Source organism: Equus caballus, chromosome 6, assembly GCF_041296265.1.
Source record: "Equus caballus isolate H_3958 breed thoroughbred chromosome 6, TB-T2T, whole genome shotgun sequence".
Taxonomy (NCBI): Eukaryota; Metazoa; Chordata; class Mammalia; order Perissodactyla; family Equidae; genus Equus; species Equus caballus.
Window position 1 is genome coordinate 77,550,122 of NC_091689.1, and position 27,684 is coordinate 77,577,805.

Sequence of the window (27,684 nt, forward strand, 5' to 3'; positions counted from 1 at the left end):
TGGGGAAGCTACTTTAGAAAGCATGGTCAAGAAACGCTTCTTTGGGGGTGCTGACAGCGAGTTGAAACCTGGAAAAATGAATGATGGGCAGGATCCAGTCCCTCTGAGAGCCTGTGAACGAGTAGGGTGGGAATGAGCTTGGTGTATTGAAGGCTCAGGATGAAAGCTGAAGCGGCTGGAGGGTACCGAGGGAGGAGGACGGTGATGAGGGATGGAGTTGGAGACACAGACCTGGGCTTGATTGTGAGAGCCAGGCTAAGGAATCTGGATTTCTCCTAAGTACGCAGGAAAGCCATGGAAAGTTCAAATTATGTAACGATCCTCCTGGCTACTGCTGGAGGAAGGGAAGAGGAAAAGTGAATTTTGGCAGCCATTGCAGTTGTCCATGAGAGAGAAGATTTTGGCTTAGACTAGGGTAGTGGCCAGGGAACTGGGTAGAAGTAGAAAACTATAGGATACATTTTGTTAGAGCCAATGGTGGATTGGATGTGGGATTGAGGGAAAGCAAGGAACCCAGGAGAATATTAATTTTTGGGTTTCAGCAACAGGGTGAAGTGTGATTTGATGGAAGGATTAGAGACCATGTAAGTAAATGTATGTTAATAGAGGATATTATAGCTAATACTTAATAACAATAATAATTAGTGTATATTTTTGCAGTTCCAGATATTGATGTCTCTTACTGAACTTTAAAAAATTGGTGGACATTAGTTTACATTAGATATAGTTCTCCAGAGGCAGAGGCCAGTGAGAATAGAATCTGTCTAACTGTTTACGTTTAGATGTTGCATGTAGTAACTGCTTGACTTCCTTGCTTTGTCTCGGATCAAGTTCACACTTCTATGTTAACTGAACAACTCCATGGAAAATTTGTCTAAACAACCAGGATTAGCACTATTAAACATTTCACACGTATTTACATTCCAAGCTTTGCACTTCTTACTAAGTGCCCCATAAGGGAGTGAATACACACCCGTTTATGTTTCCATTAGGTTCTGAGAATAGTGTGGTTCATCGTGCACCTGGAAAGAAGGAGTTAGCTCTGTTGGCTATTTTATATGAGGGATCTCAGGAACAGGGGCTGAAATTGACACATGTTGCTGAAAGAACCTCAGAAAGGGCTGTGGAAGAGTCCCCTTCCAATGGGGGTTTCACTGACTCTTCTCGCCCCAACCCTGGACACGGTCACCACGGCTCACAGACGTGGGAAGGTTGTAATATGGAAGTGTGGTTCTGAGGGACTCTGGATTACGTCCGAAGCTTGTCCAAAGATCTGACTTAATAATGCCATGGTGATTAATGTTTATTGCAATATTTGTGTCAGGAGATTTGCCTGACAACCACGAAGACCAAAGTCTTCTCTGTGGAGAGCTTGCATGACAGCATTGGAAGTGTTCTCAAGAACAGTTGAATGTGTGTGCTCTGTATTGATTTTCCAGGGATTTGAGGGCCCATCATTAGCCATGCTCTTTTGATCTATGGCTCTTTTTTGCTGTATTCTTAATTATATTTGTAATATATATTAACAGCACCGGAAGAGTGACCTGAATGGGAGGGCTATTGTACATGGATTCGTGTTGCCAAGGTAGGCAGCACAATTCATTTTCCTGATGGTTTTGGCACAACCTTTCCTGGCACCTCAGAGATGGGCAATACAGTGTGATGTCTGCTCTTGTGCCTGGTTATAAATCATGGTGACTTGAGTGGACACAAAGTAAAACATGGAGAGGGACCACTAACACACTGTGGGGGAGATGGGGTGGCAAATCGTATCGCCACTTCCCACCCATAGAGAGTCACCAAAGGAAATATTTTGGTCCTATAAGCAAACTAATCAAATTTCAGTCTCATGAAGATTTCCATCCATTGTAAAATGTTTATTAATTTCTTGCCAGATGTTCCAAATGACAAAGCACCTTTATTATTCTTGTGTCATTATTCAAATAGAACACCATATAATACATTTGGTTTCATCACTTGATCCAATTTCTGTGAAAATTTGACAAAATATAATCAAATAAAACTGAATGTAGAAAACTTCTATGAGCTGGCACATGGTATTTATTTAGGTTTGGGTATGATCTTTGTAGAACTCTATTTACCTATTTTGAAGGGAGCCATTATTTCCTCTTCATATTTTTCTATACACAATGTCCAGTTTCAGAGTCTCTTCGGTCTTTGAATTGAGACAGACTCTGGTTCTGGCTGTCTGGCTCCTCTGCAGCCCACATTCATCTCTGACATTCTTATTCCCATCTATTCAGTAAAGACAATGTCTTACTAAGAGTCACAAAACAGTCAGGGGCAAAGATAGAAATTTCTCCCTTTCCAAAACCAGTTAGTCAGTCAACAAACAATACCAAGTGCTTGCCAAGCATTTAGCTAGACCCTGGAGAATCAGAGGCAAAAACACTCATGACTGTAAATAGCATTTGCTGTTTACATGAGATTATTTGGATGGTGGCAAGGGAGACAGAATGAAAGGAAACAGAATTTGCACATAATTGATATTTTCAGTTAGATTTTTGGAAAAGTACATTTGAGGTTTGGGATTCAGCATCTCAAATCTAGACTAAAGGACCAGGCAGGACTCTGCCAGCTTTATTAAGATTATAAAGAGACAGTTCACATGGGGTCCTGTGGGAGAAGGGTGACTGTTGTGGGTAGGAAAGGATGAACAGCAGGAGGGGAAGCCACACAGAAAAGGAAAAGAGAAAAAATATGTCCCCAAAGCATCTATATGATTGCATTTTTGCATTTTTATGAAATTGTCTATATACACAGAGCAAGTATGTTTACAAAAAGATTAATGATTGTTGGAGCTGGAAAGAACTTTCGAGATCATTGGATTTAGAGGTTCTCTTAAGTTCGGTGTGCTTCAGAATCTCTTGGGGGGTTTGTAAAAAATATACGGATGCGGAGACCCTACGCCAGCAGCCAAGACACCTGCTCCCCACGTGGTTCCGAAACACACCACGGTTTGAGAAGCCCTTATTTGTCCAGTTTTCTTTTATGGAGGAGGAAACTGGCATCCTGAGGGGTTAACTGCTTGCCCAAGGTCGTATCACTTCCCTCCCCAGTTTAATCTTTATTGGCTGCACGCCCAGGCTAGAAAAAATGCGTCCACTTTGGGAAGTATCCAGAGATAATTTTTTTTTTCTGTTTTCTGTTAGAAAAGAATAGAAATGCTCCAGCCAATTAAGGAAAAATATTAATACATATGTATTTGGGAGTATAGTTGCATAGATGTCTTTTATAGCTATAGAACTTTGTGATAGATGAAACTATAGATTTTCTACTTTCTCATTTTTGCCTACAATTTTTAAAAGATGTTTCTTTTATGAGCTCCTCCCACCAGAGCTTATCTGGTGTTAGGTAAACTGAATTTCACCACAAGCCTGCTATAGGTAGGTCAGGCTTATCTTTTTAGATGAGGAAACAGAGAGCTCTGTCCTATCTAGCACAGTAAAGTAAATTATTAGGATTATAATGGAAATGGAAAGCTCCTGACGCTCACATGTGTGCTGGGTGCTGGCCCATAGCCTCATTGTTCACACAAAGCCTAGAGTTCAAGGTACCAAATTTTATCAAAGTGAGTCTGGATTGAAGTTCATCAACCTGCCTGTATTGTACTCAGGCCTTTCTGGCAATGATTACTCCACTGTTTAATGCATGGGCTAAAGTGTGGTTCTTTAAACTCTCTTATCAAATAGAAGTTTCGTTTTTGTATTGAGCCAGCTTTCCAGGTGTTTGTAGCATAAGGAATTGCTTCAGTGGTGGAGACACGGAGCCCAGCGGCCGGGGTGAACAGCCTCTGTGTAATGTAACCGCTCCGAAACGCTGGAGGAGAAAATGTAAGAAAAGAAATTGTTCCCCCGTCTTATAAGCAGTCAGTAGTGGACCAGTGCTCCAAAGCACTCATCAACTTGAGGGACTGTGGTTGAATTTTGCCGTGAGGTTTACTTGGGAATCACATTAATCCTTCTCTTCTCCGTAATGTGCCAGATTTCTTTGATGACAAGCAGTCCACAGAGAGGCCTAAGTCTAGTCATGGGAGCAAGTTTTAATCAGACTCAAATTTAACTTGGAGGCCATTTTGGCTTCTTCTTGAGTGAGGCCAGAGGAATGCTCCCCTAGATTGACTCAGGACAATTTCGGCACATTTTCTTTGATTATTTTAACTTTTGTGATTATATCAATACAATTTATTTAAAAATAACCTTTCAGTTGAGATTGGAACTAAGCCAGAGTCACATAGTGGTGGCTAGCGAGGAAGCTTCCTTGGCTCACACATCAGCTGCTTGAGTTGTTCTGTTCTGCTCACCAGGAGCAGTGGGGCTCCTGGCAGCTACATGTGTGTTTTCTGTGCCCAAAGTATGTCAAGCTGTAATGTTCGGTCAGGATTCACGTTTAGAGAAGAACTTCAGTATTCCATATTTTGGGCTCTAATCTTTCAACTGATCACTGATCACACTTTCTGTAGTTTTACACAGTGTAAACTGAGCTTTATGTTTATATGAGTTAGTGGTACCCTTGTTTGGCTCATCGGACACTGATATTTTTAACTGGTTAGTGTCCGTTAAAAATTTTAATGTCCACATAGAGCAGGTTGAATAGCAAATCTTCCTTTTCTTATCTTCTAGCCATCTAATTCCTCTCCCAATCACTGTTATTGGTTTGGTTTTTTAAAAATTGAGGTATAATTGACATATAACCTTGTATTAGTTTCAGGTATACAGCATAATGATTCGATATTTTGTATTGTGAAATGATCACCACGATGTTACCAATTTCTTTTATATATATATAAACATATACGTATTATACGCTGTTCTAAACCATACTATTTTCCCCTTATTTGTATCTTGGAGATCTACCAATCTCAATACATAATAACATAGTCTCAATCTTCCACGGAAGGCCATTTAGGTTATTTCCAATCTTTTGCCATTACAAAGATGCATTTTTCACCTGTGGGAGTATATTTGTAGGATAAATAGCCGTGAGTCAACTGCTGGTTCAAACAACATGTATGCTTTCAATTTTAGTGATTATTGTCAAATTGCCTTCCAAGAGATTATGCTAATTTATACTCCCACCGGCAATGCAGGAATGTGCCTGTTTCTATAAATACTTGCCAACATCGTATTCTGAAATATTTTGATCTTTGCCAACCTGATCGTTGAATCTGGTCTCTTATTATAACCTAAATTTACATCTCTTTTACTATGAATGATACAGTACATCTTTTCATAATCTAAACCATTTGTCTTTCCTTTTCCATGAGCTGTCTGTTCTTATACTTTGCCCTTTAAAATTTTTCTTCTAATTGATTTGTAATAGCTCTTTATTCATAGAAGAAATTAGTTCACAGTTTGTGATGTAAACTAAAATTTCTTTTGATTTTGCCCATGGTATTTTGAGATATACAGAAATTTTCAAATTTTATGTGGTTGAATTCATCAATTATTACTTTTGTGGCTTCTGGGTTTTACGGCAAAGTTTAGAAAAGTCTTCTTCACTTTGAGGTTATTAAAATATTCTCCCATTTTTTCCCTCCTAGTTCTTTTATGGCTTCATTTTTCTCATTTAAATCTTGACGTCTCTGGAATTTTTTGTGGGTATGTGGCGTGAAGTAGGGATCCAACTTCCCCCAGGTAGTTGTGAGGGCCTTTTGCATACTTACTGAGCTCTATGTTTTGGGCAGCCCTGGGCTAGGCAGGATGTGGCTGTAGCACCGAAGAAGATGAGACCCTGCCTTGTGCAGCTACACTGGGTTCTGAGGGCACAAGGCGATGTGCCCTTCAGTTGTTGGTGTGTTTGTAATAAAGACACGGGAGGGCTCTGCGGAGAGAATGTTAGGAGTCTTATGAGAACAGGAGACTACGGACTTACTAGGAGAGAGAGAGTTGGGGTGGGAGGCTGTGAGGGTGGTGGTCTAAGTGGAGCAGACAAACATCTGAGATTGAGGGAAACAGCAAGGGCTGCTTTTATCCTTGGGAATGGAATTCATTTCAATATTTTGTATTCCTAGCACATCACTACGCAGTGATGGAGGAAGTTTTTAAAATTTGTTTTAGGACAACTCTGAGCAGATTTTTGGGGGTGTGAGATAATAGAAATATATATATATATATAGATATACATATATATATCTATATATATATAAGTCTCTGCCCCTAGTTCCTGGCACAAATCGAAATCCCCTGATTTCCTAAGTGATAAGAGCACTAGGAGAATCTCTCCTTCTCATATTTGTCTTTGACTCTGTCTCTGACACAGGGATCCTAAAACCCTTGTAAATTCCTAAGTGATAAGAGCACTAGGAGCATCTTTTGTTCTAATGAGGTGACTCTGGGTGGACTCCTGGATGGGTGGCTCCTGGATGGTGTCTGGTCGCTAGAAAGACCTCAGGATGATTAGAAACTTGGAATTTTCAACCTTCCCCCAATCCTCCTCCAGAGAGGGGAGTGGAGCTGGAAATGGAGTTAATGATTGATCATGGCTTTGTGACGAAGCCTCCATAAAACCCCAAGAGGAGACGGTTCAGAGAGCTTCTGGGCTGCTGAACAGGTGGAGCTGTGGGGAGGGTGGCACGCCCGGAGGCAGCGTGGAAGCTTCACGCCCCTTTCCGCATACCCTGCCTTATGTATCTCTTCCATCTGGATATTCATTGTATCCTTTATCATATCCTTTTATAGTAAGCTAGTAAACATAAGCAAACTGTTTTCCTGAGTTCTGTGAGTCACTCCAGCAAATTAATCAAACATGAGGAGAGGGTTGTGGGAACCTCGGATTTAGAGCCAATTGGTCAGAAGCACAGGTGACAACCTGGACTTGTGATTGGCATATAAAGTGGAGGACAGTCTCTTAAGACTGAGCCATTAGCTTGCGGAACCTGCTGCTATCTCCAGGTAGATAGTGTCAGAATTGAGTTAAGCTGTAGGACACCTAGCTGGTGTCCCAGAGAACTGCTTGATGTCTGGTCACCCACACATTTGGTGACCAGAAGTGTGCTGTGTGAGTAGTAAAAACGACAGACAGGAGAGAAACACATACTAGGAGAGAACTGGGTTTTTCCCCACTCAGGAGATAGACTGAACTGAGTTTTTATAATACAGAGGGCTTATGTTTATCTAACTTCAAATAAACTTTGCAAAACTAACAGCATCTTGTGCACCTATAAGTGCGAGATTGGTGACGTTCAGTGAATGCATGAGGCACAAAGGAGGGTGCAAAATGGGTACAGCTTCAGTTTAGATGTTTATGTGCTTGAGGATCTGATAAGTCCCACAAAAATAGCTACCTTTATTATATTCTTCTTCTACTCCTGGCTGGGTGTTGTTTCTTTTAGCTTTTAGTATTCACGGGAGGGATGAGGTCAGATTCTTATTGCTAAAGGCCTGGTGTGTTAAACAGTTCAAAGAGAGTCAGAGATTGTCCAGGCGTTTGTTGGAAGTTAGCTGAGTGGTGTCACTAAAAGTTCACGGGCTCCAGCTTCCACTGGGCCCTCTATGCCGCCCCCCAATCCTGTTGTGTGGGTCAGCTCCACCTTCTGTTTTCACCTGACTGGAGTTCTACGATGTTTCTGCTATCAATATTTTGTATGTCCACTCCTTCAGTGCACCATGGTGGAAGGAGTTTTTGGCTCTCTCGTTGAGAACTGTGAACAGGTCTTTGAGGGTTGACGCACATCTGAATGTAAATAAAACCTTGTTGTTTATTTTTGAAAAATACTTATTCCACACCTTTTCTCTCTCCATTCGCAGCACAAGATCTCTCCTTCTGCTCCCCAGAGGAAAAAGAAACCTTTGGAGACGAGCTCCTGCAACGCCCTGCTTCTCGTTTGTCTCTCTCTGCATTTCTCTTTCCTCGTTGTTAAACCAGAGGGGCGTTCCTCCTTTTATCCCAGGCCAATCTCTCTATCTCTTATCTGGATCTCATCACCTCCCATCTGCCCAGGAACTGTGTTCCTTTGATTATCCTCTCTCTTTATTTCAGCCTCTCCCTTCACATCAATATATAATTGTGCTCAGAATGTCCTTTTTTTGGGGGCGGGGGGGTGGTGGTGAGGAAGATTTGGCCTGAGCTAACATCTGTTGCCAAACTCCCTCTTTTTGCTTGAGGAAGATTGTCCCTGAGCTAACATCTGTGCCAATCTTCCTATTTTGTATGTGGGATGCTGCCACAGCATGGCTTGATGAGTGGTAGGTCTGCGCTGGGGATCCAAATCTAAGAATCCTGGGCTGCTGAAGCAGAGCGCACGAACTTAACCACAACACCACCAGGCCAGCCCCAGAATGCCCTGTTTTGAAAACAAATAAGCAAGCAGAAACTCTGCCTTGACTGCACCTTATTTCCTCCTATTCACAGCTGAAGTTTTTGGAGGTTGTCTATGGTCGCCTCCCATGTCCCTTCAGCCTTCGGCGGTAGGTTCTGAACCTACTGCTTCAGTGAAATTACTCTTGCCAAAGTCTTTAAGAACCTCCTCATGCTAAGTTTTCAGCCTTTGTTTTCCTTGAAGTTTGGACCACTTTATAGCATCGTTCACTCCCTTCTGACATGCTCTCCTTCCTTCTCGAGGCTCCTCTCTGGCTGTTTCTCTGTCTTCCAAACTCTTCCTCCTTTGCCTGTCTCCCGGGCCAAATTTCCTCAATTCTCTCCAAGCTCTTCACCTCTTCTCACATTGTGTGAACAGCTGTGTCCAGGGCTTTAAGAACAACCCGTCCAAGGTTAAAATCCTAGTAATTCAAGTCAGCCAGACCTGGATTTGGATCTTAATTCCAACTCTTTTAAGTTCTGTCATCTGGACAAGTTGCTTAGCTCTCATAACCTTAGATTTCTCGTCTTTAAAATGAACATAATAATTCTCACCCCTCAGGGGTTTAGTTGGGAGTAAATTAAATCAGATAAACTCTATAAAACATTTCATTTATTTATTGATTCTACAAAAATTTTGAGCCCATACTCTACAACAGGTACTATGCACAAGCTTTTTTTGACTGTGACATACAGTGAGAAATACAATTTGTAATGCTGCTTAGGACACACATACATATAAACAAATTTTCCTTAAGAAATTCTTACTCTCCCAAATATTTCCAAGTCATATATCCGATAAGGGGTAAATATCCATAGTATATAAAGAACTTATACAACTTAATAACAAGAAAACCAATAATCTGATTAAAAAATGGGCAGAGGATCTAGATAAACATTTTTCCAGAGAAGACATACAGATGGCCAACAAGCACATGAAAAGATCTCAGCATCACTAATCATCAGGGAAATGCAAATCAAAACCATAATGAGATATGACCTCATACTTGTTAGAATGGCTATCATCAAAAAGACAAGAAATAATAAGTGTTGGCAAGGATGTGGAGAAAAGGGAAGACTTGTACACTGTTGGTGGGAATGTAAACTGATACTGCTACTACAGAAAACAGTACGGAGATTCATCAAAAAATTAAAAATAGAACTGCCATATGACCCAGCTATTCCACTTCTGGATATTTATCCAAAGAAAAGAAAACACTAATTTGAAAAGAGATCTGCACCCCGATGTTCATTGAAGCGTTACTTACAATAGCTAAGATATGAAAACAGCCTAAGTGTCCATCAATGGATGAGTGGATAAAGATAATGTGGCGCGCGCACACACACACACACACACACACACACACACACAATGGAATATTACTCAGCCATAAAGAATGAAATCTTGCCATTTGCAACAACGTGGATGGAGCTTCAGGGCATTATGTTAAGTGAAATAAGTCAGCTAGAGAAAGCAAAATACCATATGACTTCACTTATATGTGGGATCCAAAAAGCAAAATAAAACAAAACAAAACAAAATTCATATATACAGACAACAGATTGGTGGTTGCTAGAAGGGAGGGGGTTTAGGGGGTGGAAAAAATAGGTGAATGGAGTCAAGAGGTACGAACGTTCAGTTATAAAATAAATAAATCATGGGGCTGTAATGTACAGCATGGTGACTATAGTCAATAATATGATATTGCATAACTGAAAGTTGCTAAGAGAGTTAATCTTAAAAGTTCTCATCACAAGAAAAAAATTTCGTAACTTTGTATGGTGATGGGTGGTAACTAGACTTGGTGATCCTTTCGCAGTATATACAAATATTGAATCATTGTGTTGTACAACTGAAACTAATACAATGTTATATATCAATTATACCTCAATAAAAAAAATTCTTATACCCCCTGTGTTTAACGTGATATGCTTTGTTATAATCTCTTCCATTTCGCTAATACTTATACTTGTCACAATCTACTAAATTTCCCAATCCACTAATGAAACACAGCCTACAGTTTGGAAAACATTCTCAAGGCTCTGGGGATATAGAAGAGGCCGCTGCTTGGAACTTTCTTTCTAGAGCAGAGTTGTCCATTAGAATTTTCTGCAATAATGGAAATGCTCTATATCTCTGTCGCTTGATATGGTAACACTAGCCCCACATGGCTCTTAAGCCTTTGAAATGTGGCCAGTGCAACTGAGAAACTGAATTTTAAAATCCTATTTAATTTTAATTTATTTAAATTTACAAAGCCACATGTGGCTAATGGCTATAGTATTGGATAATACAGTTCTAGAGTGTGGGTGACAAACAAGGAAAAAGTAAATGAATTAAAAAATAAGTTAATTTTTTACACTGCTAAGTGAAGATGCTATATAGGGTGATGGACAGTGACTTTGGGAAGAGGTTAGGTGGGATGGTCAGGGAAGAACCCCTGTGGAGGTAATGTCTGAGTTGGCATCTGAACTACAAGGAGCCAGGCATTTGGCCATTTGAGGGAAGAGGATCCTGGGTAGAGAACAGCAGGTGCAAATGGCAAGATGCAGAGGTGAGCTTGGTGTATTTGAGGAAAAGAAGTCCTGTGTGGCTGGATCACAGCGGCAGTCAGTAAGTACTAGAGGAAGACAGCTGAGAAGATGATGATTCAGGCCTGATTAATCAACTTATTGCTGAATATTTCCACCGAAGAGCTCTGCAGGCATTTCGAACTTGGCTCATCCTATACAGAACATCTAAAAGTTGTTCCTCCTCTGTGCTTCCTGTCTCAGTGAGCGGCACCACCATTTAACCCAGCATTCATCTTCCTCCCCTCCCTCTCCCTCGCTCTACTTTTCTGTTAATTGCCAAGTCCTGTCATTGTTCCTTCTAAATAGCTCTAGGATATGTCCACTTCTCCACGTCCTTGTGGGATAGTACCTTGCTTCATAGACTCATAGTGATTTCTTTGCCTAATTTATTCTTCCCATGGCAGCCAGAGTGATCATTCTAAAATGCAAATACAACCGTGCCACTCTTTGGCTTAAAATCTTACCGTGTTTCCGACGGCTCTTAGATTAAAGCACAAACTCTTTAACAAGGACTTACAAGGATTCCTCTTACCAGCCTAATGTATCTTGCTCAAACCTGTTTTCTTGAAAATGCCTTGCTCACTAATTCTTTGAGCATCTGTGAATAGTGTTCCTTCTGCATAGGATTTTCTTTGCTCCATCCTCCCCAACGTTTAGATGACATTCTTGGGATATAGCTTAAGCATCACTTCCTCCAAGAAGCCTTCCATAACTCCAAGAAGCCTTCCATAACATGTTTGATGTCCCTTCCAGATGTTCTCAGCGCAACTCTAAATTCTCCCCATTGTAGCACTGATTTCGCCACGCTGTAGTTGACTATTTACAAACCTGTTGATTGCATGAGGACAGGGAGCAGTCCACCACGATTGTTCTTGCATCCCCAGCACCTAGCACAATGCTGGGCATCAAGTAGATGCTCAATAAATGTTTTCTGGATGAATAAAACAGAAATAACTTGGATTCAGTTGTTATTGATAATTAATTATTACCTATTGATTAATATTAATAGCTAGCATTCATTGAGCATGCTTAGCATTTTCCTCTATCTCCTTTATCTCCTTTACCACAACCCACCAAGGTATGCATTTTTATCCTTATTTTACAAATTAAAAACTGAAGCATCTGAGAGTTTAGAATAACTTGCCAGAGTTACACAACGGGTTAAGTGACAAACTCAAGAAAAGACCTGGGGCTGCCTAGGTGAAAAACCTATTTTCTTAATCCCTACACCAAATATAATGAGCCTTCTGGATTTCCTTGTTCTAATAGAGACTTCACAGAAGGCACTGGGTACGCAACTGGGGAGGTGGGCTGCTTAAGTCAGAGCGGTCCTGCGCCAAGTCATTATCCTATACTTACAAAGTCAGCTTCCATTTGCTGGGCCTGAAGTGAAGCTCAAGACTAAGCTATTTTCCTCCATTTGGTTGGATACATGTCAGAAAGGTTTTCTGAGAGTGAGCCTCTCAGGGGGTGCTGACTGAAGGCTCCAGCAGTGGGCTCCTGTGTGTGGACGGGCATTGCTTGGTGGTGTCTGCAGAGAGAGGGGAGCCTGGAGCCTGGGAACTGAGGTGTTGACCCGGCTCTGGCAGAAGGCATTTTGCATTCTCTTTGTGATCACTCATCCATTTGGGGAGTGGCTTTGTTTTTCATAATATTTCAGGACCTGCCAAGCTGAATTATGATCCTGGGGTTTACATTATCACTATAGCGTGGCTAGAAATAGTGCTTGAATAGAAATCCTGATAGACTATCGTTTCAGGGCCATTTGGGGATTTGCAGTCCAGTGATTTGATGTGACTTTGGGCATTTCGATGATGCTGTTTTGACCTGTGCCTATCATCTTTATGGTGGGTCGGACAGTTAAGCAGAGTGTCTTCCTCTGGTAAAACTCCAGGCACTTGCCAGATTTCATCTTGCTTATTCTTCACGAAATCCATCTTGGGCAGGAGAGTGGCAATTGTTGGCACTTTTATAATGAGAAGGACAGTGGGGGCCAGAGAGGTTAATTGGCTCACCTCAGTGAAACATCCAGGTTAGGGCAACTCAGCATCATAATGTTATGCTCCTGAGTCAGACTGTTCCATCTCACCAGGGAAGAAATGCACACTTTATGTTCAAGGATCCATATATGTCCATGTATATTCATTCATTCAATAATTCTTTGTGGGGATCCTACTGTGTGCCAGGCACTGGGGATATAGTGGGGAATAAGACAGACATGCTGTCAAGAAACTGACGTTCTAATTCAAGAGGTACAACAGGCAAAAAAATGTAATCATGTACATGAAGTCTTCATTTCAAATGCTAATTTCCTATGGACAAAATAAAAGCAGAGTAACAACATGTAGAGTGCCCGGGGTGGATGAAGAAAGGATCATCAAAAGGCTTCCACGAGGTCGTATAATGTAAGCTAATAGGAGAAGGATGAAAAGAAGCCAACCTTGAGAAATCTGGGGAAGAACACTCCAAGCAGAGAGAGCAGCAAGTGCAAAGGCCCTGAGGCGAGAACAAGAGTGGCATGTTTGAGGAATAGGAATGCTGAGTCTTCAGAGGTTTTTAAGCAGAGGAGTGATGGGAATCTTATCTTTTTATAACAAGATCTCTCTGATTGCCATGCAGTGGTGAACTGAGGGAGGCAAAGGATGAAATGGGGGAGAACAGAAAGAGATGATTGCAGCGGTCCAGAAATAGATAATATTTTTGAGTTCTTACTATGTTCCAGACACTGTGAGTTCTTTCCATACACATTTCTTATTTAATACTCACAACAATCCTATAATGCAATTGCTACCCTCATTTTTCAGATAAATAAGCTAGAGGCTCAGGAGTTTAAATATCTTATCCAAGGCTACTGAACCTAAGTGGCAGAAGCAGGGTTTAATTTGAAACTCTGTACTGTTAAATGCTTTTTTTCTAGCTCTGGCATATCTTAATGGCCTGCTAGAGTGTTCCCCATGGATGTCCCCCAGACACTTTCAAACTGTCATTATCTAAAACCAAACTCCCTCTGTCCTCCCCCAAACCTTTCCCTTTGCTTCCTCAGTTATATTAATGGCATCAACACCAACTCAATAGTCTAGGCTAGAAACTTTAGTGTCTTCTTTACTCTGTCTGTACACTGTGCTTTTCTTCATTAATCTACGTCACATCTTTTGCATCATTTCATCCATTTAAACTCTGCTATCTATCCGATTTCCATGCCTATTGTCATTGCTTTGGTTCAGGCCAATTAACCTACTCCAATAGCCTCCTATTCGTTCTCTGATTCTAGTCAATCTCTACCCTCTCCAGTCTATGTTCATCCAGCCTCTAGGTTTAGTTCTCATCCAAAATCCAGGTTATGTTATCCCTGTTCTCCTCAAAAATCGTCCTGTGGTCCCCTATGTCCCTTGAATGAACTTCATTATCTTTAGTGTGGCAATCAATTTACCGGTATTGGGTGGTTGATCCCTTGCTCAGCAGACTGCTTGTTATTGTAGCATTAGACTTATTTATTTTTGCAGCTGATAACTCTTACCACATATAACCAGTTACGTGAAGAGGAAGGTTAGGAACACATAGTCCAGCCCATTTCTGATTGAACTGTTTCGAAGTCCAGCACGAACTGTGCTAATGAACCAATGGGTGAGACACAGCATTCAGGGGCCAAGAAGGTGTTTTCCTAGCCTCCTGGTAGAGCTTGTTGACCCAACAGCTCTGGGAAGCCACTCAGCTGGATACGTTTTCGTTGGATTGAATTGCATGGAAGAGACACAGGGAAGGACCTGAGCTCTAAGGCAAAGTTCAAACTAGCAAGAGACTCTCTTACCATCTTCACGGCGCTTCCGGAGAAAAAGGCAGCCAGTTCCTAAGGATGGGAATCCTTTACTTTAAGAAGTTAATGGAAATTTCTGGACAGAAGGAAATGCCCATTCAGTGTGAGATTTTCCTAGCCCTATGTTGTGTTGGCAATAGGTCCTTGAAGGTGAAGCACTGAACAAACAGAGGGCGAAGGAAAAGGGGAACCGTGTGGCTATTTGTGAGTTGAATTTGTAGACCTGTAATTCAGCGATTCCACTCGGGCTGTCAGCACCCAGCCAGCGCTCTGTCTTTAAGCATCTATATCACGAGGCCAATATAGGCTGAAGCATTTTCTGACCTAGCCCTACTGAGGATTCCTCAAATGTATGGTAGTTTTTCCAGAGAGGTTTTCTGGTGTATTCGATCATCAGAAAGAAAATTTAATACGAATTATTTTGTTCTATCATTTCTCATTGAAGAAAATAAAATTTTTGAGGCTGTTGTCAGTGATGCCAAAGGAGATAAATGAAATTCATTTCTGCCAAGTTGAGGAACTATGCTAGAAGTTGTTCCCTGTTTTATTTTGTAAAATAAGTAATAGATTTTAGAGATAAGGTAGAATAGCTCTGTTTTTCCATATTCAATTTTAAGGTGGAGTGTAATTTTTTTATTATTATTATTTTATTGAGTTAATGATAGGTTACAATCTTGTGAAATTTCAGTAGTACATTATTGTTTGTCAGTCGTGTTGTAGGTGCACCACTTCTCCCTTTGTGCCCACCCCCCACCCCCCCTTTCCCCTGGTAGCCACTAATCTGTTCTCTTGTCTACATTTTAAAATTCCTCATATGAGTGGAGTCATACAGAGATTGTCCTTCTCTAATTGGCTTATTTCACTTCACATAATTCCCTCAAGGTCCATCCATGTTGTTGCAAATGGGACGATTTTGTTCTGTTTTACGGCTGAGTAGTATTCCATTGTATATATATGCCATGTCTTCTTTATCCAATCATCTGTTGATGGGCACTTAGGTTGCTTCCATGTCTTGGCTATTGTAAATAATGCTGCAATAAACATTGGGCTGCATAGGACTTTTGGAATTGCTGACTTCAAGCTCTTTGGGTAGATACCCAGTAGTGAGATAGCTGGGTCGTATGGTAGTTCTATTTTTAATTTTTTGAGGAATCTCCATACTGTTTTCCATAGTGGCTGCACCAGTTTGCATTTCTAAGGTGGAGTGTAATTTTTAATGTCTGTACTACAATTTTAAGCAAAATACATATGTTTAGTGGACAACCTTGTATTGTACAAACAATGCTATTACAATAACAGAAATCAAGCAAAAAAAAAAAAAAAGAGAGAGAGAGAAAAGTATCTCTAACCTTGCCCTTCTAGAAACAAGCTATTTTAATGTTTCCTTCTAGTTACCGTCAATATATCTAATTTTCATATAGTTACAATCTTAGCATAGACATGACTTTGCAGTTTTTTTTGCTTCTAATGTTACATAAGGCTTTTTTCCCAGCCACTTTGCATTTTGAAACCCTAATATGCTTTTATAATAGAATTGCTACACCATAATGAACTTCTTCCAAAAGGTTCACTAAGTTCTGGAAGTGAAAGGTTTTCATTGCCATTCTCAATATTACCTTACTGAGGTCAATCATATTTTTACTGTTTCAACCAAGACAACAGTCTGCCAGGGGCCATACAGGGCTCTTAAGATAAACAGTCCTAGGAGACCAAGGGGCACGTCACAAACCGAGTGCTAAGACTTGAAGTCTCCTTTCCTGTTCTATAAAGAGTCCAAAGCTCTTAGATTTTACCCTCAAGGCATTGAAACTACTGCTCAATTTAAGGGCCAGAAAAGGGAATGCACCCAGGCCCTTGTGGTTTGCTACCTTTACTAGGCACTCAATAAAAGGAAGCCCATAGATAATAGTATAAATTCTAGCGACAATACAGAACCTATGGTTCACTCATTCACTCTGGAGCTCCCAAGTTGTTCCACCAAGGGAAAGAACATTTTGTTATGAGAAGCAAAGGGAGGCATTAATCAAAGGGGTTACATGTGTAGGAAAGGCGATCTATAGGGAGTTACAAGGATCTTTCATCTCCTTTACCTCATATTTGTCCAGGATTGTGTAGGAGTTTCCTATGGATTTAGTGTCTGTCCATTAGCAGACACCAAGAGAATTATTCAGAAAACATCCCCTAGAATAAAATGTGAGTCAACTCAGTGGTCCTCCTCGAAAAAACCTGGAGGGAAGGTGATATGGTAGGAAGAAAGGACACAGAACCATCTGGCCTGACTCATGAGCTCATATGTCACAGTTGGTCATGGTCATGAACTGTGACATATCGTCATGAGATGCAGAAGGTCCCATCTCGGTGATGGGTCCAGTTAAACATCTGTGTATGTATCTATACAATAGAAAATTAAGATGGGCTACAGGGAGCAAGGGAGATGGCTCTCTCTCAATGTTTCTCATTTGGCACATGAGATGACCTTCAAGAGCTTCTGTTCCGTACTTTCCACTTACTAGCCCAATGTGTTCTGGGACTTAATGTGCTAATATTCATAATCCTTGTTAATTACAAGATTATCATCATTGTCGTCATCCCCTTCACGAACCGCAACCACGGATTGCCAAATGTCCCTGGTCAATGAGGCCTGCATGAGTTTGTATTTTACCCCAGACTCATCTGGTTTCTAAAAAATAAATATTGCTAATAACAATTTACTGGTATTCATAGATGAGATGACACACTGCTAATCCGGCCCTCACTAACGCAAGGATGGCATGACTAAACGACAAAATACTGCATTGTTGCACAGAGGACAAGCTAGATGTGCTAACCCTTACGTACTCCAACCACAGCTGGACTGCCCTGTCTGCTCATTCATTCATTCATTCACTCGTTGGGCGAATGTTGGTTGACTGTCTACTCTGTGCAGACGTTGTGCTGGGGACTGGGCTACGTGCATGAGCACAGCGAGCAAGTCCTGCCCTCAAGGAGCCTCCAGTCTGGTAGGGAAGACAGACATACTCTAAAATTCCTGTAATAAATGCAAAATGAAATCTGTGATGGGAAGGAGAGCACAAGGGCTCTAAGAAAGGAGACAGAGGGGCGGTGACCCAGTCAGGGAGGGCTTCTCCAGGAAGTGACGATGGACCCAACATTGGGAAGAAGAAGAAGAAAAACTAGCTGACATTTACCAAGTGGTTATTATGTGCCAGACCTAGATTTTAGTGCTTTATATGAATCATCTGTGAGATATGGACTCATGTTAACATACGGGTGAGAAAACTTAGGCTTAAGGACAGTAAATAATGTGTTTAGGATGACCCAACTGGTGAGTGGAGGAGTGGGGCTAAGAACTCAGTTTGACTGTGAAGACTGGAGTCCTGATCCCTCTGCTATCCTGTCTCCCATCCTGCCTAAAATAGAAGTCAACCAGGTGAAGAGAGTGGCAGGGAGGAGTACTGGGCAGGTGGAAGAGCATGTGCAGAGCACAGAGGAGGAAGAGAACTGGAAGGATGTGAGGAAGTGAAGGGAGAGCAGGGCGGCTGGGGTATGCAGGTGAGGGGAGAGTATGAAGTGAAGCTGAAAGACGGTCAGGGCCAGGCCATGCAGGGCCTGGATAGTCATGTCATTCTGGCCCTGGGGACTGGCTCCTGGGGCTCAGTGGTTAAGTTCACGCATCTGCTTTTGTGGCCTGGGTCTCACCGGTTGAGATTGTGGGTGTGGACCTACACACCACTCATCAAGCCATGCTGTGGCAGCGTCCCACACAGAAGAACTAGAACGACCTACAACTAGGATATACAACCAGAAGAACTAGGATATACAACTATGTACTGGGGCTTTGGAGAGAAAGAAAAAAAAAGAGGAAGATTGGCAACAGACGTTAGCTCAGGGCCAATCTTCCTCACCAAAAAGCATAAAAAAAGAAAAAAGATTCTGGCCCTGTCCAAGAGGAAGCCACTGGAGGGCTCTAAGCAGAGCTGGACCTGATCAGACTTGAGTTTGAAAAGTTCACTCTAGCTGTAGCATAGGGCTTAGAAGGGGGTAAAGGCAGATTTTGGGAGGCAAATTAAAACCTGTTGTTGATGGTGGGGGTTTGAGAGCAATAGGGATGCTGAGGTATGTCCTAAATTTCTGACTTTGGCAATTACCATTTATTGAGAAGGGAACAGTGGGAGATGACATTGTTTGGAGGAAAGGTCATGAATTTGATTTGGGCAGGTTGAGTCTTGGGGCGCCAACCCAGGTGGAGTTGTCTAGTAGATCGTTTTGTATAGACATCAGGAGCCCAGGAAGAGGTTAGGGCAGGAGATAGAAATTTTGAGTCATTCCAAGGAGAGGTGGCAATTGTGCCCATGGGCTTGGGTGGGACAGTCTACGGAGAGCCTTTGTATTTTCACCACCCCCTCCCACAGTTTCTTCTTTCAAGCTTGCCTCTGAGGAGCACGCACCCTTCTCCTTGCGATGTTAGCCCCTCTCTCTGCAACCCCAATTCTTTTGTGCCCCTCCCCATCAGTCCTTCCCTCTTCACTGACATCTTCCTTCGAGATCCGCCCATCAGACTTCCTAACGTCTACTTCTGTGCTGTCTGCCCGCCCGCCTTTTACTAGCTTCAGTGATGACTTTCTGTCCTTGGCATCACTGAAGTTTCTGTTTCAAACGCAGCCAGTGACCTCCTGAGCCCTAGATCCAAGGGCTCATCTCATGTCAGTCCACACCTCCTGACTTCTCCTCAGCATCTGACTGTTGACACCCCTTCCTTTAAACATTCTCCTTCTCCGCGTTCCCTGGCACTGCATCGTCTCGACCCTCAACTCTTTTCTCATTTCTCCTGTCTTCTTCCCATGCTGCTCTTTCTACTTCTCCTGAAGAAATGTAAATATTCCCCAGGAACGTTTTCTATTTCTATACCTCCATTTACTACCTCAGCTCGCTGGCTCAATCCCACGGCCTCAGCAGCCACTCCTTTGTGGATAGTACCGAAATGTATCTTTCTTGCCAGCGCCTAAGTACCCTTGACTTGACTGACCAGCTGTGGGCTAAACACCTCCTCTCCACATCCTGCTAGCATCCCAAACTCAGCACGGCCCATAGCAAACATTTGCTTTTACTTTCAAACAAGTCAATGCCCTGCACTGTCTGTTTCAGTTGATTCCTTTTTCTTTTCATTCTCTTTAATCCTTTTCAGTGCTACTGTGTTTCAGAGCCCTATTCCCTCTTGCCTAGAGCCTTTGCATGTGTCTCCTAACCAGTTTCTTCCTCATTTCTTCTTGTTTTGAATGAATCCTATGCATTTGCTCTAAATGAATCATATGTTCAACCCGGATCATGTCTCCTTAGCCCAAATTCTTTAATATTCCTCTGTTGTCACTGAATTAAGTGCTGCCCCGTCAGCCTAGTTTTAGAGACCCTGCTAACATGGTCCTGGTGTCGTCTCCCATTTTTATCTTCAACTGCCACCCGACATGTAACTTCTGAACCGACTACGTCAGCCTCTCCTCCAGGCTGCATGACACTTGAAGGCAGACATCTGTGCCTCAAGATCCTTGTATCACCTATACTTCACACCTAGAACATAGTAGGTGCTTACTGAAGTCTTGCTGTGTGCATGGGAAAGTATTTGCTAATTCCTACAGATGTCTGGTGCATCCTAGGCCTTGCTTTTGCTCCCGATGCACTTCCTACCTGGAGAGACTTTCTCTTTTTTTATCGTAAGAAGTAAGATGATATATGTAGCAGTGCCATTTAAAATTGCGCATTATATATATATATATTTTTTTTTGTTGTTTGTTTGTTTGTTTGTTTTTGCTGAGGAAGTTTCACCCTGAGCTAACATCCATTGCCAATCTTCCTCTTTTTGTCTGTGAACTGCTACAACAGCATGGCCACTGACCGACGAGTGGTGTAGGTCTGCACCCAGGAACTGAACCTGGACTGCTGAAGTGGAGCATGCCAAAGTTAACCACTAGGCCACTGGAGCCGGCCTGCATTATATATATATTTGTTATTATTCTACTCATTTATTAAAAATCTACTCAATCTTCAGGACTCATTTCCAGTGCCATTTCCTTCATGAAACCATTTCTTATCCCCTTGATTTAAGAACCATCCCTTTTCAGAACCTTCAAAATACCTTTTACCTTTCCTTTTTTTCCCCCCAAAATTGTTTTAAGTACCACAGTAGGATGGAGGAAAATTTCAAGGGAGACATGGTCCCTGGTCTTACAGCTATGTTGTGTTTGCTCATTTGGGGCACTTTCATTATAAAACCTGTAATTCTAAACAGTGATTCAAAGACTTGTCATCTCCCTCACCCCATCCCCAGCCCCTCACGATCCCTGTCCAGCAATTACTCCCTCAATTTAACTTTTTGGGAAACGGGGCTGTGTCTTACTCAGATTTAGGTTCCCTGAAGTACCAAACATGATGCCTTGCTCACAAGAGGTTCTCAATATTTGTGGACCTGAATTAGGTGAAAGGATGCATATGGCTGCCAATATTTTCCATCATAGGTGAAAAAGATTTGGAGCTGTATTTATTTTGCTTCAATAGCCAAAGGCAAAGCAACAATGTTCCTCTTATAGAACCAGCAAAAGCAGCAATGTAACCGTTTGTACCACTATGAGTAGCTTTCTCTGACGCTCAGTTTGGGGAATAAATGAAATTAGCCCTTATGAAGGTGGAAACATGAGTATTATGCAAACACAGGCATGTTTCTTGTGGAGCTAATCTCTGTGTGATCTTTCGTTCCCAACCCGCTGGCTCTGCTGGATTCCAGTTGCCAACTCAGCCCGCGGCAGGCACTTCAAACATATCACAGCCTTGTTTCTACCACAGAGGCTGGGAAGTGAGTTATATAGAATTACACTTTGTTTTCAGAATCTTGTATTTGTGTTTGGAAGTTGGTCCACTTCTCAGTCAGTTAAGGGAGAAGGGTATAATTCTCAAATCCTCCTAATTCTCCCCATGGATATAAAATAGTAAGGACCTTGTAGGATCTTTCTTTTGAGGACATAATCTACCCCTTCCCCCTTTTAAAAATAATCTGAGAGATGGCCGAAATCTTAGGATGAAAAATTAGCTCTGATGAAAGAGTTCTGGCCAGCTCTCCTGAAGCAGCCACTGAAGTCCGGGAAAAGCATTTATGGGGAGAAACCACAGGGCATGGAAGCAGGGTCTAATTTGGTCATCAATAAGTCCATTGTTTCTATCTGGGAATTTTATTTTTCCATGGAGGTCCTTTAAAAAGGCTAAAGCATTCAGAGAACCACTTCAGTTCTGTGCCAGCTCCCAGATAGTGACTTGGGCAGTGAGTGGGAGGAGAGCCTTTTGTTCTTTTTCGTCTGTTTGTTTTTATTTTTGGTGAGGAAGATTGGCCCTGAGCTAACATCTGTTGCCAATCTTCCTCATTTTGCTTGAGGAAGATTGTCACTGAGCTAACATCTGTGCCAATCTTTCTCTATTTTGTATGTGGGACATCACCACAGCATGGCTTGATGAGCGGTGTGTAGGTCTGCGCCTCGGACCCGAACCCACGAACCCTGGGCCGCGGAAAGAGAGCATGTCAACTTAACCACTGTGCCACCAGGCTGGCCCTGAGCCTTTTGTTCTTAAAGGGAGCTGAGCCACGCATTTCAAGGGACTGATCTACAGGCAGGTGGACTACAGAGAGGAGGTCACTCCTACACGGGGTTGGGTTTTGTTTGCAAGTCAGGAGAACCCAGAGTGAGGACCACCATCTCTAAGAGGTAACCAAGTTATTTTATTTCTTTGCCCCCAGCATATTGCTTTGTAAATGGGCACAATAATTCCTGGGCCTCGCCTGCTTTACAAAGTCATTACATGGATCAAATCAGAAATGAGAAAAAAAAAAAAAAGCTGAAGCTATTCTCAAAGCATTTTGAGATGCTGAAAATGTTATAGAACTGAAAGGTGCTCTTAGATTTCATTTCATCGTGAAAGAGGCAATACCATATTCTGTATATTAAGCACCCCCCCCCTGCCCCCCCAATTAATGAGAGATGTTCCAATGCTCTGAGCCCTCGGGGCAGAGTGAGTGTGAGCTCGGAACTGACAGCCTGTCTTCTGCGTGGTATGAATGGTGGTGAAAAGACGCTCAACAATCCCGAGATCTTCTCTTTGGGTTTGAAGACTTTGCCTAAACATGATTATCCGATGTTTTGGGAGTCAGTTCCAAGATCTCTTGAGCTGCTGATGAGAAATTTTGTTTATTAAATAATTTTCTGAAATCTGCTAGGTTTTAGTGACTTGTGGATTCATGCAAACATACGTATGACATTTAGAATTATAGAATTGGCGGGGAGAGGTCATCCAATTCACTCGATGATTAACAGAAAAAGAAACTGGGTGCTACAAAGTCTGAATGACTTTCTGGGACATATATGACATGTCCATGGGAAAGCTGCGGCTAGAGCCCAAACCTCCAAGCTTCCTGGCTCACTGTTCTTTCTTCTGAACACGTTTCCCATGAAGATTCTGACTTCATATTCTGTTTTCATGGTCAATGCTAAATCCCTGGAAGAAAGCAAGAACGATTTTTTTCTGGGATTTCAGAACAAGAGAAACGTTTTATAATTGTAATACATTGTGCTTTTAAGAATGTAGGATTCTCTGTAAGATTTATAGGTCATAAAGTGCTTTCAGACCTGCTTAATCTTTAGAACAATTCAAGGGGAGATTGTTACTAACACTAGATATGGAAACCACTAAAGAGGAGGAAGTGGCTTGGTCAAGGTTTCTAAAAATCATAACTGACTCAAGAAAGGTTGGATTTTCAGTTCCACTCTTGGAGTTTTTTATGCTCCATGAAAGTTGCTACCTGAGTGTTTTTAAATATGAGTGACTATTAGTCATGGAGATGCGACTCTTCCCACCCCCACCTTTGTCTCCAAGCTAACCTAGTCTTTGCCCCAGTGTAGCCTTAAATGTTGACATCCATGCCACTGGGAGACGCAAATCCACAGTAGACTGAGTTTTCCAGCTCATCAACAAAACCTCACTTACTTGAGAAAGGCCTGATTGAATCATCAGTAGTAGTGGCCATAATAATAATAAAAACATTTGACATTTATCAAATACTTATTGTTTCTAGGTTCTGTTCCAGGTACTTTAAAAGTATTAACTGATTTGATTTTTCCATCCAGCCTGTCAAGTAGGCACCATTATGATCTCAATTTTACACGTGATGAAACTGAGCCACAGAGAGGTTAAGTAATTTGCTCCAGGTAACATAGCTAGCAAATGGCCAGTGAGTAAAATTTACTTTTTTATTTTTCTTATTAAAAATGTTTATAATTATTATTTTCATGTGATAACCCTACCTGTTCAATTCTTTGTCTTTGGGCAAAGATCTTCCTCTCTTTGCACCTCAGTTTCTCAGCAATACAACTACTGGGTTGAACCAGTTGATCCTGAGAGTTTGTTCTAGCTTGACTTGTCTGGCTGTCTGCCATGTCCTCTCACATCCTACCTAGGTTCTAGGCTGCCCCATTATGCCCTATTCTCCCCGTCCTGTCCCATCTCACCCTATTTCCGGGGTAAACAATAGTCACATGTTATTATCATTTTTATTTATATATAAACATTAGGTGTGCTAGCACTTCAGCACATTTTAAGTTGGGAAAAAAAGGGAAATGAAGTATCCACTCATCTCCTTCCTCTCACTTTAATTCTTAAAGTATTCATTTTACCAAATCCTTTCCTCAAAGGTAATACAAAACCCACCACGGAGGAATACAAAGTCCCAAATCGCACAGTCCTTTCCTTTGCCTCAACATGGTGATACAGGCAAAACTAGATTAAAACGAACATCAGGGCAACCTGAAACAGAGAAATAGGAAGGTGACGTCACCAAATAAACATCAAGGCTTGTGTACAGCCTTTGCGGAAGAGATAAGGCTCACCACTTGCCTGAAGCTGTTGAAGGGTGTTCTGGGTGCACCATATTACTTGAATTTAAGGTCTTTTTCAGCATCAGCTGCCACCCTCCTTGCCACTCCTGAAATGTGAGATCCCAGAAATTCTCTCCATCTGTCGTTTGAGCTGCCCAGCTGTGAGTTCAGTGGTACGCTCTGGTGCGGTTCGGAAATGAATCATAACTTCCTTAACTCAGAATCAATGAATTTTTAAAAACAATTAAAGATGTTGAAATTTGCAACTTCTCATATGCGAAAAAATTTTACGAGGTGCCTTTACGAAGCCTTGAAATAAAACCAAGTTTGGGGGCAAAAGTTCAAACCATGCAGAGGGGATTGATGCTGAAAGAAACAGAAGTAATTGTTTACCTGGGAATTGGGCATCCCACCCAGAAGGGGTTACATCTCTGCTCGAGTCGATGCCTTTTCGTCCTTATGAATCAGGCACTAAAGTATGTCCACTTCAGCATTTTCCTCACACACCTAGCTCTTCCTTTCTTATGCCTTGTCTCCACTTGCCTGCAGACAGATCTCCCATATTTTGCTTCTGACGCTAAATAACCACGATCACTCGTGATGAGAGAGCATTGGCTAATGAGATGGCTGTGAGATGTTGAGAAAGTCCTGTTTTGCTTGTAAAACCACGACTGTCTCTTTTATAAGGTAACTTTTATCTTCTGAGAGAGAGCTTGGATCTCACATCTTCTGTTTTAGCTCTTTTCATTAGTGGTTGATGGTTGCTGTCAAGGACTTAATTCTCCCATCATGGAGAGCTGGGTTGAACATGGGGACCTGGGGGTTGGGGGACAGGTGACATTTCTCCTGCTACTCTATAAGTGTCTCCCACAACCCTTTTACAGAGGTGGGTGGTGGATTGTCTCCTGGAGGAAAGTGTTACCCTTATACCACGTAATTAGCCTGTTGTCGTGGCAAATACACAAAGCTTATATACACCTCCGTACGAATACTAATATTATTTTATTCATTCTTTTATGGGATTTTTGTGACTCAGAACTGGCTTCTGTCAAATAGGAAGGTGTGTGCGTGTTGAGTTTGGCACAGGTCATTTCCTCTAGCAACAGAAGGGCCTGCTAAATGAGGGTCATGATGACCTTAACCTGGGTTCTGATTTAATCAGTAACCCAGAGGCAAAGGTAATTACTTGATGTAAAATCACCATTTGAATTTTCTGCTCCATTGTATTTACAGTTAGAGGAAAACAAATCCCGCAAAATGTACATGTTTTCTATCAAGGATGTAGCACAGATGTAAACAAAGTGTCCTTTTAAGTCAATATTTGGTAGGAAAAGCACAGGGTGTTCTTGGTATTATTATACGTAAGGCTTCACACAAACTAATAGAAACATTGAATTTGCTACGTATTTATACACAAGTGCTATGAAGCATAAAAGGCCTATCTTTTAATAAAATCAAATTCATATATGCTCTGATAGGCAAAAGTTTTGTACTCACGTAGATCATGGATGAAGTTTTCTGCCTACTTTCTCGCAGGGAAAAAGCAGCTTTAAATATTTCTTTGGAAGGTAAAGTTGTGTCTTTTTTGGATTTCCTTCAGATGAAACTGAATAGATGAATAATGCATATGTCTTATGCCAATAAAAAAAAAAAATCCTGTGATTTGTACAGCTGTGACTGAGAGGAGCCAATTGACACTTGAAGGCAAAGAAGACAGAAAATAAAAGAATATATGGGTGGAAAATTCCACAACTCAAAGTCCTAATGCTCTCTCAAGGACGGGATTGTTACTTGAGAAGGCTCTGTTGAATTTTTGGCATTCTTGCGTTATCTCACTTTGAAGATGGAATGTAAACCATGGTTTTCAGCCAGTATCACTGAAGTAGACTCAGTTAGATTTGCTGGGACTTTTTGCTAATAGCAATCTCCCTAAATTTAAGTGAATAGTTAATGTTTCAAAAGCTTTGGGTACTAATGGTCTCTCTCAGTGGAAAGAGCAGCCCCATCGTTGGGAAGTCTATGGCAAATTCCCTTTCCATGGGACTTCTACAATTAACCCCGAAAGAGATCCACTCTTATCTACAAAGCCTGGATGAGAATTTTGGCTATTTTTATATTCTGCTGTTAATCCTAAGGAGTATTGTTAAAAGTTCATTTGCTTCAGAAGTCATGAGGACTGCCAACAGCTGGGCTAGGTGGAGGCTGGACAAGCATTGGGTACTGGTGACAAGATATGTTCCTCTGGTCCTTCGCTGTGTGCAGAACAGTTTCATGGCTAAGCTGGTCATGACTGATAACAAGCAAAACCAATGAGTTTAAAATTACTTTTATTATTTTCTGCTGCCCAGTACAATCTGATAATTTTCTAAGTGTCAAGCATTTTTGAACCCAAATCTAAATTATCAAAGAAAACATCTAATAAAACTTCTCCCCTGCATATTTATTAAAAAGAAATAGAGGGATGATTTTTGGGAGGTGTTTGTTTTTAAAATAAAATATTCCCTCAAACATCTAGAATTTGAATTTCTGCTGTTGTCTTTGTATCAATAGATAACATATATTGAAAGTTATGCTTAAACGTTGGTTGTTGGTCACCTTATTTCCAACGAGAGATTTTGTGTATGATGCAAAAAGGACACTTAAAAAATCCTTTAGCATAAATAGCATAACAGTATAAATAGCAGCATATTTATATGGACACTAAAGTTTTAAGAACACTTGAAAGATCCTTTAACATAAACAGAGTAAGAAAATAAATAGCAGCATATATGGTGGAACTGTAAATTGAGGGACTTATCACTCCTTTAGAATTTAGGAATATTTCTTACCTGTTTATCACTGCAATTTTCAATGTCTGCCTTAAATTATAAAAGTGAATTTTCTTTGTTGTTTTCCACTATGGAAGGGATTCTGAGAAGAAGGTCATTATTCAAAACACACGTGCTCATCATGGGGAGAACCTGGTGAACTGCACCGTGGTCTTTTCACTCAGGGCTAGATTATACGTTAGGGATGCTATATAAAGGATTGCTCCACTGGCATGAGAGATCCTGTAGGTGTTTCAGGCCA

At 41.4% G+C, this 27,684-nt stretch overlaps 2 long non-coding RNA genes across 4 annotated transcripts in view; one reads left to right on the forward strand and one right to left on the reverse strand.

The window, feature by feature from the left end:
• LOC106783307 (uncharacterized) overlaps window positions 1–27,684 on the forward strand; it is a 208,376-nt gene that overhangs the window by 75,320 nt on the left and 105,372 nt on the right. The window lies entirely within an intron of this gene.
• Window positions 22,917–26,381, reverse strand: LOC111773969 (uncharacterized). 3 transcript variants are annotated; one of them, XR_011440054.1, is made up of 5 exons: window positions 26,113–26,341; window positions 25,009–25,431; window positions 24,635–24,795; window positions 24,449–24,544; window positions 22,917–23,239 (listed from the first exon to the last, which is right to left on the reverse strand). It is a non-coding gene; the product is annotated as an uncharacterized lncRNA (long non-coding RNA). The 3 variants fall into 3 exon arrangements; XR_011440055.1 differs by having other exon boundaries at window positions 24,046–24,544; XR_011440056.1 differs by lacking the exon at window positions 25,009–25,431 and having other exon boundaries at window positions 26,113–26,381.